Source organism: Aedes aegypti, chromosome 2 (assembly GCF_002204515.2).
Source record: "Aedes aegypti strain LVP_AGWG chromosome 2, AaegL5.0 Primary Assembly, whole genome shotgun sequence".
In the NCBI taxonomy this organism is placed as follows: domain Eukaryota; kingdom Metazoa; phylum Arthropoda; class Insecta; order Diptera; family Culicidae; genus Aedes; species Aedes aegypti.
In genome coordinates, this window is record NC_035108.1 from 327,003,793 (window position 1) to 327,018,081 (window position 14,289).

The 14,289-nt window shown below is 37.6% G+C and overlaps 1 protein-coding gene across 1 annotated transcript in view; it reads right to left on the minus strand.

The window, feature by feature from the left end:
• Positions 1 to 14,289, minus strand: part of LOC5569342 (vacuolar protein sorting-associated protein 13D) — a 108,794-nt gene that overhangs the window by 21,738 nt on the left and 72,767 nt on the right.

The window sequence follows — 14,289 nt, forward strand, 5'->3', positions numbered from 1 at the left end:
TGTTCTGAGTACTTAACCAGTGTTGATAGACTCACACGCAAATCTCAATCAATACGCTCTCCCGTGAAAGTAAACTCATTAGAGATCTGCTTCGAAAATCTCACGCTTGAGATTTTGATACAAAATCACTCAATCAACTCAAACCGTAAACAATGATTCAGTTACACAACTTGTCAGAAAATTCGTGAAACCTGAATGGTGTTGTTTACGTTAGAAAGGATTACTATAATTTTATCAGACTAACAAAGAAATATTAAACTGTGGAAATACGAGACAATGAGTCAAAAAGGTGAGCCAACTCATCCATGATTTTTGGACTGCTGAGTTGCGTGATTGACAACTCACGCATGAAAAATCTCAAGAGTGAGTTATGAGAAATTGTGTTTTTCACAACACTGTACGAAACGTAGTTTTAGTTCGAGTAAGAACTGTTTGAGTGACGTGTGTTTAACACTATCTTTGGGGATATACAGGAGAATGGCGTCTAGCGTAGAAGAAAGGAGCACAAGCTCTCCCGAATCTACGACAAACCCAATATTCACGAAGGTGGCTGTAGTAGATATATGTTTCATGATAAATATGAGAACGAAAATAATAGTAAGCTGTGACATGTAAATCTTTAGCGTGCCTGCCATTTAATAAAACATGCGATGAAAGTAACGGAAAACAACCGCGTAAAATGATTAAAGTAGTGTTTTGAGTTGTCTCTGCGAATCGGGAATTGAATTGTGTTTGGGTGGAGACGAATACGCCGGCATTATAAGTAGAGAGCGATCCGAAAGCTAGGTACGAATTGACTTGGGAGACACGTCGGGTGCAACGACACAGCGTGAATGTATGACATGTGACAATTGAGAGCGTGGAGGAGAAAAAAGGCGCGTAAACTGTGACTCCTTCGTGTTGGAAAAAAACGAGACACGCTAGAGATTCAAATAACACGAAGTTGGAAACGAACACGTCGATCGGAACCTAGTATTCGGTCGAAGGTTCGATGCCGCTGCGATGATACAGGTCTATCGGATTATGTTAGCACGATTAGACGTGTTTTGTGAGGGGTTTCTTATTGCGATGTGCCACAGGGTTGTTAGTCCGGCAGATTTGGGACACAATTGAATAGGAGTCACGACAGTGGCGTATGTCGAAAGAGCAAAACCGGTACCAACAACTTTACAAATATATGTTTCGATTTTGATCCGGTTGCAGGCTTTGGAAAATTTAACGATGATTGACACACGAGCCATAATTTCATCCTATTTACGCCTACATTCATACAACACGCATAACATTTATCGTTCGTTGAAGATAACAAGCCATGAACGAAAACAAGATAGACACACACCACCCACTGTTTGGCGCCGATCACTGTGTGTCACCGCTTGTAACATTCGCTGACCCACTCTCATTCTGATCAAGAAACAGAGGCGAATATTTTTTTATTTTCTGTGCTATGTTTGCGACCAAAGGGGTGTTCAATGGCCCAATAGATTATAATTAGGTTGTTAAAGGCTGCATTACCAGAAAATATGAAATTTATTACCAATTTTATGCAAACCATAAATCACCCGAATAACTCGATACCGTCGCAGTCTGTGAGCGTTGCTGCTCTTGAACGCTCTAGTTCCACGTACCAAACGAGAGAGTGAATGTTTACATTCATAGGGCTCTCTGAATGCGATGTACCACGAACTGTTATGATTCGCGAACTGTCACACTCTCCGAATCGGCTTATTCAGATCAAAATCCAAACACTGTCCGGTTGGGAGGGCTTGATCCATCTCGAGGACTGTTGGAGGACAGTTAATGCAGCCAGTAACGAAGTTGCCAGATAGCCGAAGAGGCCCAGATAGTCGTAGCGAAAAACGCGCAGCTATTCAGCTGTGGAGGATCTTTTCGAATTGAAGAGCATATAATATCTTCATACCTGCCACACTATATATGCAAAAACAGTGAGAACAGTGGGGGCAAAAGCCCAGACACTAGTCCAGTTGTTAATTACACCTATCGTTTGTCTGGTGAGTTGCACGCTTACTGTCAATGATGATGTCACGCTACACGATAAGTGTTCATCTGCAACAACCAGACAGCTCACCAATCCACCGCGAGGTGGATCGTGCTGAGTTGTTGAGTTGAAGGAGAGCGAAAGAAGGAAGGCACAAAAGTCTGTTTGACAGCTCTGCAGAATGCGCGTGCGCACGGACAGAGCGCGTGCGCACGGAAAGAGCGCCAGTTCGGCTCGATTTGCAATGATCGGTTATTATTATTATTTTTCGCTATTGAATATTCTATGGTTTGGTTGATGGATGTTAAAGTTTGTTTTAAAAGCAGCTCCACTTATTTTGAAACATATTGCCGTGTACAATAGTAGACAACACAACTAATTTAATTAAAATAATTTGAAATTATAATTAGTACATATCGTCCCCTTGATGCTACAACTAGATAACTCGAAATTTGAAATTTTTGACTTCAATATGCCAAAACATTTTTATTAATTAGATCTGTAAAATACCTACAGCTCATAAGCGTGTGATTCAAAATACACAAGTTAAAGTTTATTTTTCAACCATCTCCTCTGTGATTAACCGTCACCTTGTAAAACGGTCATATTTTCAAAGTGGCACATCCCAAAATTTTGATTTTCGAGTTATCTAGTTGTAGCATTAAGGGGACGATATACAAAAGGGAAAGAACGTTTAGGCTGGTTGTGCATTACGATAAAATCTCTTAACATAAGCAATGCTTGTTGTTGGTTCTTGTGGAAGGATCAACATGTTCGGCTTAACGAATCTTATTTTAAATATCGAATAACACCACATGCAGTTGAACAAAAAGGATGTGATTACAATAGACTTTTGATATTTTCAATTCTGAACCACCGCAAAAAAAAATATTGGGAATCAAAATTCTCCTGAGAGGGATGATGTGGGGGAGGCTCATTCTAATTAATATTGTCGTTCAATTATGGGGATAAATTAAAATTGTTATTGTTCTATACATACTTATTTATTATAATTACCTGTAAATATTGATACAGCACAATTCAAGTATTTAAATATCAAATAGCAAACATAGATATGGTCGGTGTTCAGACACTGAACCAAGTGTTTTTTTTCAATCGAGTAAGAAAAATGTACCCCAAACATGTGAAACATCAAAATATTATAGATATTTACTGTAATAATGGAACTTATCCATTTGATGATACATTTGTATCAAAATAACATGGAAGATTTAAAATTGATGGAGTTCTTTACGTATCCTTAGAGCTCCAAAATTCATCTAGTCTGGTCTGTCTAAACACCGACCATATGATTCTCAAAAACTCATGAGAATGGTATTTTACTCTTTGAACTGTTATTTAATTTGGATGTGTTTGAAAGATTTATAAATTTAATTTATTATTGATGTTACGAGCTATGTCTGTAGTTAAACTTAATGCTACACAAGAAATATATTTGAATAAAAGTATTTTTATATATAAATCATATGAAAAAAAAAATGTTCCAGAAAGTACTCTAGAATTCTTTGGGAGCGTCTCCCGGGATTCTTCCTTAAATCATTCATGAATCTTTCAAATCCTCTCTGGGATTGTTCTGATGAAAATCTTGAGATTATTTCTGAATTTTCTTCCAGATATCGCTTTGGGATTCATCCAAAAAAAACGTTACCATTCCGGTATTATTTCTGAGATTCTTTCGGATATCCCATTGCGATTATTCTGGACATCTTTTTGGATTTTTTTGCAGAACTCTGTATGTGATTTTGCGTGTATCTCCTTAAGGATTACTTTTGAAATCCAGGAAATTAAATTCTTTGAAATTCTTGAAAATTGTTTTCGAAATACTATGGAAGATTTTACCATAAATCCTGATGCAATCCATTTGGATATTTAAAGAGGATTTTATCAAAAAATGTACGACTCTACTAGAAATTCTTCGAGAATTCCTCCGAAAATAACTCTAGATTTTTATCCGGAAATACCTCTGGTATTCTTATGAGAATGCCTCTGGTATTCTTCCAAAAATGACTTGAGATGCTTTCGGAAATCTTTCTGAAATTCTTCAAGAAATTCCACTGAGATTTTTACGCCAATATCTTTGAAATACTCCTCGGACTCTTACAAAAATCCTGTTGGAGTTTTTTTTTTCGGATATCTTTCTATTCTAAATTTTTCAATAAATTTTGCTGGGATTGTGCTGTAAAACCTGCTAAGATTCATCCAAAAATACGACTGTCATTCTTCCGGATATCATTCAAGAATTCCACCGGAAGTTTTCGTGAGATTCAACCGTAAATCGTTCTGGTATTTTTCAGAAATTCCATTGAGATTCTTAAAAATATCCTTCTGAAAAATTTTCTGAGAATTGTTTTGGGATTATAGAAGGATTTCCAGAAGAATTCCAAGGCGATTCACAGAAACATCACTTCTGTATGAAGGATTATCGTTAATATCTGAAATAATCCCATGAGAATTCTAAATCCAAATTACAGTGATATTCAAAAGAATCCCAGAAGTTATTTCGCCAGAATCCCTGAAAGATGTAAAGGATATTCACAGACATCCAGAAGATTTCATGAATATTTTCCAGAATAATTCCGATGTCCAGATGAACTGCAGAAAGATTCATGGAATAATTTCAAACGGGATTTTCGGAATCATTTGAAAGTAACTTTTAGAAGATCCTCAGAAAAAGAAATCAGTAATCAAAGTAATCGAAAAAATCTCATTATTTCAAGCAATGCTCGTTGGTTCATGTCGAAGGATCAACATGTTCGGTTTAACGAATCTTATTTTAAATATTGAATGACACCACATACAATTAAACTAGTATGTGATTACAATTTTGAATCACCGCAAAAAAAAAAATATTGACAATCATAATCCTTCTGAGAGGGATGATGTGGTGGATGCACATTCTAATTAAAATTGTCGTTCAATTATGGCGATAAATTAAAATTGTTATTGTTCCATAAATACTTGTTTATTATAATTACTTGTAAATATTGATACAGCATATAAAAAGACATTGGTCCAGAAATTACTCCAGAATTCTATGGAATTTCCCTCCTGGGATTCTTCCTTAAATCACTTATGAATCCTTCAAAACCTCTCTGGGATTGTTCTGGAAATCTAAAGATTATTTCTGATTTTTCTCTAAGTTCTTCTGGAAATCACAGAATACTTACAGATATCGCTTTTGAACTCATCTAAAAAACATCGTTAGCATTCCGGTACTATATCTGAGATTCTTTCGGATATCCTTTGTGATTCTTCTGGACATCTTATTGGAATATTTGCATAAATCTGTATGTGAGTTTGCGTTTGTCTCCTTAAGGATTACTTTTGAAATCCTGGAAATCAAATTCGAATCGAAATTCTCGAAGATTCTTTCGGAAATTCAATGGAAGATTTTAACAAAAATCCTTATGCAATTCTTCTGGATATTTTTAGAGGATTTTGCCAAAAAATGTACTACGACTCTACTACAAATTCGTCGAGAATTCCTCCGAAAATAACTCTGGCCTTTTTCCGGAAATACTTCTGGGATTATTATGAGAATACCTCTGGTATTCTTCCGGAAATCACCTGAGATGCTTTCGGAATCCCTTTAGAATACTTTCGAGGATGCTCCCGAAAATCTTTCTGAAATTATTCTAGAAATGTCACTGAGATTTTTACGTCCATATTCTTGAAATTTGTCTGGGACTCTTCCAAAAATCCTGTAGGAAATCTTCCAGATATCTTTCTAGCATTCTTTCGGGAAGCCTTCTGGGATACTTTCGAAAATCTTTCTGAGGATCCTTCAAATCCTTCTGTTAAGGATTCTTGCAGAAATTCTCCCCGAATTACCTCTAGACTCTGGGAGTTTCCTGAATTTTTCAAGAAAACTGTTATTATTTCGACTATCTCTCTAGGATTCTTTCGGAAATTCTTCTACAATACCCCCTGATTTCTTTCTGTTATCCTGCTGGAGGACTTCAAAACATCTTTCAAAGATTCTTCCAGAAATTTTACTGGAATTTTTCAAGAAATTCTGCTGGGATTCTTCCGTAAAACCTGCCGAAATTCATCCGGAAATACGACTGGAATTCTGCTTGAATGATAAGCATTCAAGAATTCCACCGGAAGTTTTTGTGGGATTCAACCGTAAATTGTCCTGGTATTTTGTTTAAATACATTGAGATTCTTAGGGAAAAATATACAGGATTCTTAAAAATATCCTTCTGAAAATTCTTCTGGAAATTGCTTTGGAATTAAAGGAGGATTTCCAAAAGAATCCCAGGTCGATTTACAGAAGAACCACAGAGAAATCACTAAAATATTATCAGGGAGATTTCTAAAGGAATTATTTTAAGGATTCTCGTAAATTGCTGAAACAATCTCAGGAGAATTTCGAATGGATTTTGAATGTTTTTTTACAGTGATATCCAAAAGAATCCCAGAAGTTATTTCGCAAGAACCCCTGAAGATTCAATGAAAAGTCACAGACATCCAGACGATTTCATGAATATTTTCCAGAATAATTACGATGTCCAGAAGAACTCCAGAAAGATTTACGGAATAATTTCAAATGGAATTTCCAGAACCATTTAAAAGTCACTTTCAAAAGATGCTCAGAAAAAGAAATCAGTAATCAAAGAATCTCATAGGTATTTTTTTAAAGTCCCAGTGACTGTCCGGTAGTTTTCTTGGAGGATTTCCATTTGAAGTCAAGAGGGATTTTCAGAAAATTCTGCCAAGGATTTAAGAAAATTTTCAAGGAAAATCAATGATAAATCACGAAAAAAATCAAAAACACTAACTTATGAATTTCCAGAAGAATCACAGAGTTTTTTTTTCTCAAAAAATCTTAGAAAAAAATTCTAAAGAATCACGAAGGAATTTTCGGAATAATTCTGGATATACAAAATTATCTCAGGCAGAAACAATAAAATCAATAGCAATAAATCTGTAAGAATATAAGAAGGATTTCTGTAAGAATATTAGGAGGATTTACAAACAATTACAGAGGAATTTTCGGATGATTTCCATAAATAAAGATTTAAAAAAATCCCCGTCATCTGGAAGATTCTTAGCAGGATTTTCGGAAGTATTCCACAGGGATTTGTGGGAGAATTCCATTGGGATTTACAAAAGAATTTCAGAGGAATTTCCGAAAGAATCCCAAGAATTTGCACGGAAGAAAGTGAAGTGAAATAATAGATTTTTTTTATTATAGTCTCAGGCGTCTTTCCGAGAGTATTCTAGAAGAATAGGTATAATCTAAGACATTTTTCGGAAAGAATCTCAAAGGGATTTTGAAGAACTTTCAAAGAGTTTCACGGAAGAAATACTGAAGAATTACGAGGAAAATATCAGAATTTAAATAATAATTTCGATTGGATTTCCAGAAGAAATCCCGAGAAACCCGAACCCGAACTCAGATTTTTAAAATAGATTCCATTACACTGGAAAGCAATCATTAAATCATTTTCGGCAGAATTCCAGAATTTTACGGCAGAATTCCAGAATTTTACAGCAGAATCCTGAAAGGATTTCCATAATAACCCAAGATGGGTTTCTGGGATAGTCCAATAGGAAGTCCCAAGGAGGTTATTGGAAAAATCAGAGCGATCAAAGAAATAACTACATATAATAATTTCAGAAGGGTTTCTGAAAGAATCTCAGTGAATTTTCAAGATGTCCTCTAGCAACACAACTAATATATACTAATATTTACAACTCAATACTTAATTATAAATTGCGTTAAGGTGATTATAGAACAAAGCCACACCTCAAATTTTCAAAAGCACAAGACTTGAGAACCAAACAGCTCTCACCGTTGAAAATTTATCCCATTAGTCACCACCAGCAAGCAAGCAGATTGATTGGTTTTCAACGCAAACTGTTGTCAGATTCTCCAGTCTTGTGCCCTTGTTTGGCTTCGTTTTATAATCACCTTAAGCTGAGTGTACACCATCCAGTTTGGGGGCGGATTGACGGTATCGAAGTGGATTAAAAACAATTATAGGAGAACGTGTGGAAAATACATATGAACTGCGCAGAATACATGTTTGATAATAGTAGAACGACAATGATCATCAGTTAATTTTCCGCTACTGTTTTTTTAAATCACAATTGTTATTTCTTTCCGTGCACGCGCTCGGGAAATGAATCTGGCCATGGTGCAACAACCGCGCTACATTCGATGAATCCTATGCGACAAAAATTGTCGGCGCTATCCGTCAAATTCGCTCACCAAAGCTATTTTGGTGACTTTAACATCACAGCTACTGTGCCGACGACAGGCACTGGTCGCTCCACACGGTGGTTTGCGATTACCCTTTAATGGGTGAAAAAATACCCATTATCGAATAGCGTACCGATCTGTCAAAACATGGGTGAATTTGAAAACTCAAAAAGAGTAAAAAAATACCCATTTGTTAAAACCATTGTTGATCTCATAAATGGGTGAAAAATAGTTATGAAAAACGTACATCAATTTGCAGAGAAAATTATCGTGCTTCTTGATTCTTATTGAATTTTCCATATTATCTCTCTTATTAAGTACTGGGATATTCCATAAAAGCGGTAAGTGATGCTCGTTTCGAATATATATTCAAATAACTAGAGTTGTTGTTTTTTTTTCAGGAAATTTCAGATTAGTTGGAGGGTTACACCGGTTTGGCATCACCTTTCATTCCGGCACAATGTTACATCGATATTTCAGCAATAAAAAGTGCTTAAATATATTTCCCATATGCTCCATATGATAAAATAAACCAAAACTATAATTTCTCAATTGTTTTACTTAACGATAACGTGAATAATCTTCAAATTTGTGATTGTCCTCTCATCATTCTCGAAATGGGTAAATTTTCACCCATTTTTCAATGCGGGAGCGTTTTGCATAAAGGGTAAAAATTTACCCATCCTATGACATAAACTGGCTTTACTCTTTAATGAGTAAACCGTGTTTACTCATTAAATGTGGAGAGGCACTTCTAGCGGAAATGGGTAAATTATTACCCATTAAAGGGTATTCGCAAACCACCGTGCAGTGCAACTTGTGAGGTAATTGATGGCCCGGGACTGATCGAGGCCATGGATCGCAACAGGGAGTACCTCCCGAAAATGCACATGGCTGCTGAGCAACTCGGTGTCATCATTGAGTTTGTTAAGTGCAAAAGCTATATCAGCAAAGACTTGATAAAAATTCTACTGAAATTGTGACAATAAGTCCTAGCTGCAAAGCAGGACTACGAGAAAGCCAAGGCAGAAGATAAAAAAGACACTAAGTCGTGCTAGACTGAAGTGTTTCACCGACAACGCGAATATATCCGATGATATTATTCGATACGCGATGCGAAAAAGGGGACCTTCCGAGGATGAATACGTGGCGAAAGAAAAAGGGGCCACGGGATAACCCGAACCAGCCAGTGCATCCACAGGAACCACGGGCGCAAGGCAACAGCAACCCGTGAATACGAGTTGGAAATAAGAAAAAACAGAGGAAAGCGAAACCGGAGCCCAAGGAGAGTGCTAAACCGAAAACAGCGAAACGTAGGAATTTAAGCGAGGCTCTCGTTATCAAAACGGAGGAAGCGAAAAACGCCGAGGTTCTGAAGGCGATGCGAACACGCAGAGAATTAACAGGTCAAAACAATAATTATTTTTGTTATGTTTGATAAACACTTTCAATTTGTTGTAACTAAACGAATTGCGTTGAAGCAGCAATGATTTTCATTGAAACAAAACAGAAATATTTTTGAATTTTCTGACAGCATTTTAAATCAGATTTATTGTTGAAACAACGACAAAAAACTTCATTTTAAATTGTTGATTTGTTTGGTTCAGTTCGTTTTATTGTTGATTCTGATCTGCCATTTTGTCTTACGCTCTTGTGTAAAAGTGAAAACGACTAATGCGGAGAAATTGCAATGCAGATTACGATTTTCATGCAATCAATCGATAAATTCAATAGTTTCGAAACATCGGAATCTATGAAAATTATGGTAAGTTATGACCATCATTTCCTATAGTTTTCAATTAAATTAGTCATTTTTAATAATTGCAGTTAACTCCTACATGAAACACTGGAGCTAACCCAGCGGTAAGAAATTGAGCTGATGAGTCCACCTCGTCGCTTGCGGTGCGGAGCAGTTTCACTCAATAATTGAGGATTAGGAGCGTCGCAGGTACATAAGGCCATTTTTAGATTTGCTCATCATTATGAACTGAACTCATGAAAATGTAAATAAATTAATTAATAAATTCTCGAAACTACAGTCGTTTGTCCTCATAGAGCTTAGTGACATTTGAACACACGTAGACTAGCATACGCTCGTCATACACAGTTTGTTTTTGTTTTCCTCAAAGAAACTTGCACACGCTTTCCAGACTCATCAAAATGCATATGGAAATATTACCCAATTTGAAAAATTTATACCCGGATTCTGAATGTTTTTCGAGACAGAGTGCATATTGTTTTCCTCTAAGGTTCACAACTACATCTACACTAGGGCACCCATACCATTGGGCGTGATAACCACTATGTCAAAAAAGCAAAAATGGGGGTGAGGGGAGAGAGCTGGCATCAATAAACAGGTTTTATTATTTCAAATAAATTTATTATAGAATCAACAAAGAACACGACATTGTTTCAAAAAAGATTTTTTTTATTTTAATGTGAAAATATTGTTGTTTTAAAAAAAAGTTGTTTTGAATTAAAAATTAATTTTGTTGAACCGTATTGAAGCCAACTGTCAAAATTAAAAATAAAAATTGTTAAACCAAATTGATAGTAGTTATTAAAATAAAGAAACGCAATTATAAGCCGGGAGATAATACAGAAATATTGTTGGTATGACTAAGAATATATTTGATATCAAAATTGTTTTCTCTGCGTGAAGCACGTAGAAGTTATCACCATTGGGCGCAGATGTGCGGAGCATAAGGCGGACTAGGATTGGTGAAATGATCCTAGTCTTAAAGAAGGATGCCAAGGAAAAGGGTGCAGTCTATAAGCAACTGGCACAAGAAGTACTTGGCGACGAGGTTGATGTAAGATCCCTTACTGCTGAAGCGACTCTCCTGTGTAAAAATCTGGATGAGGTCAACGATGCAGCGGATGTCTCTGCTGCCCTCAAAGAACAGTATAACATGGACGTTGCCAGTAAGGCCATCCGCCTGCAGGGCACCCTCAGGCTGCCGGTCGCAGAGGCCAACAAAGCGAAGAACATGGGCATACTCAAGGTAGGCTGGTCGATTTGCCGGCTGAGCATACAACAGCTTCCCGAAGTTTGCTTCAAGTGTTTCGGGAAGGAATTTTCCCACGTGATCGACAGGATTACAGCCGAACTGGCTAATCGACAGCCAGTAGTGATAGCTGGTGACTTTAGTGCATGGGCAGTGGAGTGGAGTAGCCACTGCATCAATTAAAGAGGCCAACTATTGTTGGAATCACTGGCCGTATTAAATGTAGAGCTGGCAAATGTGGACAACAGAACAGAGAATCACTCAGACGGGGCTTCAGTTTTCTACCATCCTCAATGTGGAGAGAAGAAGGAATGTTAGTTAGCTTGCTGTCGTTACTAGAAAGTCGGAGAATTTCCTGCATTTTTCCCACAGCTACAGTAGGAGTAATTTGTTATCGATGGATGGGATATTCGACAGTAAGGATACTACTGTACTGCCCATAAACGCATAATTGTCCCATGTGAATAGGAAATCCAGCAAACATGGGACTGACATGCGTTTATGGGCAGTGTAGTAAGCGATTCTTCTTCTTCTTCTATCTAGTTGAGTCTTATCGTGACTCGAGTGGAGGGCCGGTGACTGAGACCATATGCCCTATTGATATGCGTACACGTCAGTGTACGTTAGTTACAAATCCAGTTTGCATTTTTTAACAAATGCAACTACTTCTCTGCATAGTTTTGTGTCTTTTTTCTTGAAGATGTCCACTAAGTTCGCATATCTACCATCGAAGGAAAACTCGGCCCGTTCGATGTTGAATCGCGGACAGTGGATAATCGAGTGCTCCGCTGTTTCCGGCTCTTCGCAAAGTTCGCAATCCGGGTCTTCAACAATTTTCATCTTGGCAAGCCAAGATTTTGAATAATTGTGTGCTGTCATCAGTCGGTTGATCATTCGTACTTCGTATCCTTTTAGATCCTGCCCGTCGAACCATGGTTTATCGTTGTATTCATTTTGTATTTGGTAGAAGTGTTTTCCTTTTTCTTCCGAGTAATTTTTATACCATTCTTGAGTGCTAGCAAGTTTGTTTCGTTTCAGGTGGTTTTTAGCGTCCGTGTAGAAAATTTTATGTTCCTCCAGTGTTTCAGCTGATATACTTGTTCCCAGCTTAGCCAGCTGATCAGCCATTTCGTTGCCTGTTAGACCTACGTGGCTAGGTACCCACTGTATTGATGTTCCTGTTTCGTGCGCTGCCTGCAGTATTTCCGACAGTATATGCGGTCCTTTGTGTGCATGTAGTGCTTCCTCAAGCATCCCGCAAGCTGTCTTGGAATCCGTGTATATGACGTACAAGTAGAGTTGATTCTCCTTGATGACCCTTCGAAGTATATTCCTATACCACAGGTGTTGTTCTCCTTTGATGCGTCCGTGAAGACTCGTCCTCGATTTTTAAATCTTCCATTCATAACGCATAGAGCTGCTTGCTTCAGCTTTGCGAGAGGAAGATTTCTCTTCGGTCCCGTGATTCTTTCCAGCGACGAAAAAATTTCAACGTGATGATCTGTAGGTATAGTTGTTATACGCATAATATTGTCGTAGATCTCCTTATCCTTGTGGTAAACATTTTCCAGATAAGAGTACTTATCTGATCCATCCTCTTCGATAGGTGGAACGGCAGCCAGCTGTTCGGCTATAATGTTCCTCTGTTCGAAGCTCCTCGCAATGCTGCTTCCTGTGATGTATTCTAACCGGTGTTCTAATGGATCCTGACCGGCTATTGCTGCTAGGGCGTTGAGGGGAGTACTTTTGGTACATCCGGTAGCTTTTAGGAGGCACTGGTTGGTGGCAACCGTCAGAATGTGTCGATTTGTCTTCTTAGCGTTCAGGGTGACTGCAGAGCCGTACTCTACTACACTCCTGACAAGAGCATTGTAGATTTTAATGGATACTTGTGGATGGCTGCCATGTTTAGTTCCATTGATCACCTTGATCATGTTCAAGCGATCGTTAATTTTCTTCCTGGTCTCTCTTATATGTTCACCAAAGCTTATGTACCGACCCAGCGTAACACCAAGATGTCGGCAACTTTTAACAGTTTCAACTATTTTCCCGTTTATGCTAACATCCAGACATTTATCATTGCAAAAATGTTTTGCTCCGTCAAATTTCTGAAAATTGTTTTATTTTGCCTAGTATAGAAACATGACGAATAGTTCAAGCAATTTGTGTAATTCGTTCAATTCTGGATGTGATTTGTAAGCCGCTCTATTATGGAGTTATTGCAACTAAGTATCGACAGTACCCGATGGATCGTGGGTCGCTCATCATCCTTCTTAAATGGTTCACAGATAAGGAGACGTTTCAGTTGAAAGGTGTATCCGGTGAGTTTGTTTCAATTGAATCTCACATGGTTTGTGATTGCTTGAGGGCCATTGGTGCTCGAGTGCGGATAATGCTCTAAACTCAGAAGCGACAAACTGCAAAATCGATGACCAATTGCTTTTAAACATTCCATGAAACATGTGAGGATTATCCTCATGATTACTCCGCCGTTTTTCATTTCATGGGGGGAAAGTAATCATATAATTTGTGTACTGGACACGTAGATAGTGGTAATGTGGTTGTACCTATGTACGCAGTTTTCATATTATTAAACTGTAGGTACAAAGAGGTAAGATACTTTAATAACAGAGGTAAGATACTTTAATAACACTATATATGATATATTACTATATATTGTGTATTGGGGAGGGGTAGCCTAAGGGAGTTAATTGAACTGTTGACTGGATGAAAGTGCGTGGGGTCGCCAGCCTTTTATCATGAGAAAACAGCCTTAGTGTTGTCTTCCAAAGGTCTTCAAAGATATTAACTAGCCCTGCTACAACAAACCATCAGGTAGATCATTCCATCCCGGTATGATTCTGCAGCCATAGGTAATCCTTGCGCTGATGGTGGCTGAATAATCATCATCATCATCATCATCACATCCAGACATTTATCATTGCTAGTGAAGAGAAGACTTTTGGTCTTCTCTAGATTTATTTGAAATCCTAGTTGTTCTGCTCGTGTTACAAAGTCGTCCAAACTACTTTGTGCTTTCTCTTTCAGGG